Raw genomic sequence first — 2,103 nt, forward strand, 5'->3', positions numbered from 1 at the left:
CCATTTAATTTATTCACTTAAGAGAGAGAGAGCATGAGTGAGGGGGAACGGCAGAGGGAGAGGGAAAAGCAGACTCCCCGCTTGACGCAGGACTCGATCCCAGGACCGGGAGATCATGACCCGAACCGAAAGCAGACACCCTGATGTCTGAGCTCCCCAGGCGCCCCAATAAGCAGCTTCCTTAAACACAACGGCACCATTTGGCGTGGCTCCCCGTCCCCCAGCAGCACAGGCGGGCGGGCTGCGACATGCCAGCTCCTGCTTCTCTCCATCTTCCTTCCCTTCGATTACTGTCAAATGATGAACTTCAACCACATACTACATTTTCCCGGGATCGTCCCCTCCAATGAATTATGTGAATAATAAAGTTTCAATATTTTTCATTCGGCAATTAATCTTGGTGAGCACGAAACTTCATTTCAAGTGCTGGTACGGTGGCCGGCCTCCCTCCATTAATCAGCGTGGGGAAGGAGCCCGCCAGGCACCACCTTGGCCCGGGCGGTGACATACGGGCCCTTCTCAGAAACTGCGGTGGTGGTGGGGGCGGGGGAGGGTCTACTCCCGTGGTGACATGTGTCCCGTTTGAGGCACAGCCTTCCCCGGACAGGCGAGTCTGCTTGGCGCGCAGGTCCTTTCTTTCAGATTCTACGTGGGAAAACCTCCTGGTGGGGTTCATTCAGAGTGTTCATGGGAGGAAAGCGATGATGGGAAAACTAGCTCCGAAACCCAAACCAGTCGTTATTAGAGTGGTAAAAACACGGTGCTTATGCACGGAATAGTTTACATTAAATTAAAAACCATAAGTTATCTCTGAGACACTCCATTTAGTACATCTGAGGTTAAATATGGTTCAAAGCAGCTCTTTCAATTAAATTGTTCTTCCTTGGCTCTAGTAAAGTGTATTAAACATAATTTCCTGAAAAGTAACAGAGATCATTACTCTGTTTGCAAATTGATACCATGTTATTAAAAATAGGAAATATTTGCAGGGATCATTCAGATCACTCTATTTTTGCAGAGAATCTAATATTGGCAGTGAGGCTACATCTGAAGCCCAGATTTCTGGCCTCCTGGTCAAGGGGGGCGGTGAAGAGAGTGCGTGGGAGGAGGGGGATGTGGGAGCATTGGAACGAGTGGGCTGGGCATGCCAGGGAGTCCCCAGGCTAGTCCTGGGGACCCAGGAAAGAACTTTCCTCGAGTCTCCTGTGTCTGTCCGTTCTGCACCCCAAGGCCCTGGTAGCTGGAGAACAGCAGCCCTGCTAAGCTTCAGGCTGTTTATCCATGTTCAACTTTATGGTTTGTCATTCCACTCACATAAATGGACTTTATGGCCGGAGCTGCCTTTTATCTTTGCCCGTCCTATTGGAAAGGCCTGTAACATTTAGAAATCGCAAGGCTGCCTCTTACCTCTGCTCCCTGAGTCACTGTCACTGAATTATTTCAAGTTCATAAACCAAGCCCCTAAATGGCTTTTTCTAAGGCTGGGTGTGACTCAAGTGGAACAAGCTGGGGTTTGCACGACTCTTGCACGGCCCCGCGCAGGACTGCCATCCGCCAGCAATTTGGCAAGGCGAGGAGCTGAAGGCGTGAGGACAAGGATCCAGTGCAACGCCAGCCGAAGCCTGTGTCCTTTGGGCCCAAGTCCTCTGTAAGGGGTGGAGTCTCGGTAAGGAAAGCGTTCGGTCAAAGCCACATCCGTACAGGGTAGTAGGGTGTGACGTCAGTCCTGCCACGGGGATGCATGTCACCCCGGGAAACTGCCCAGAGATGCGGGGAGATTGCAGATGTGTCAGAATGTGGGGGGGCCCCGCTGGGACGGGGGAAACACACCAAGGGGTCTCTGGACCCAGTCCTGTGGTCCGTGCTGGAATGCCGTGTTTCGGGGTAAAGCGAGCGCGTGCCAGAAGGCTCACGGTGTCTGTGGTCTTCAGAACCACCTTATGCACCCCAGGGAATGCCTCTCCCAGCCCACAGTATCCTTGGCCCCACTGGGAACCACGAGCATGTGCTCAGAAACCCAGGGACCAAGCGTAGGGTGGAGAAACAATGCTTGGCTCTCCGTGGCCAGGGATGGCGGAGGAGCCTTTGGGTCACGGTCACCCT

Source organism: Mustela nivalis (assembly GCF_964662115.1).
Source record: "Mustela nivalis genome assembly, chromosome: 2".
Lineage (NCBI taxonomy): Eukaryota > Metazoa > Chordata > Mammalia > Carnivora > Mustelidae > Mustela > Mustela nivalis.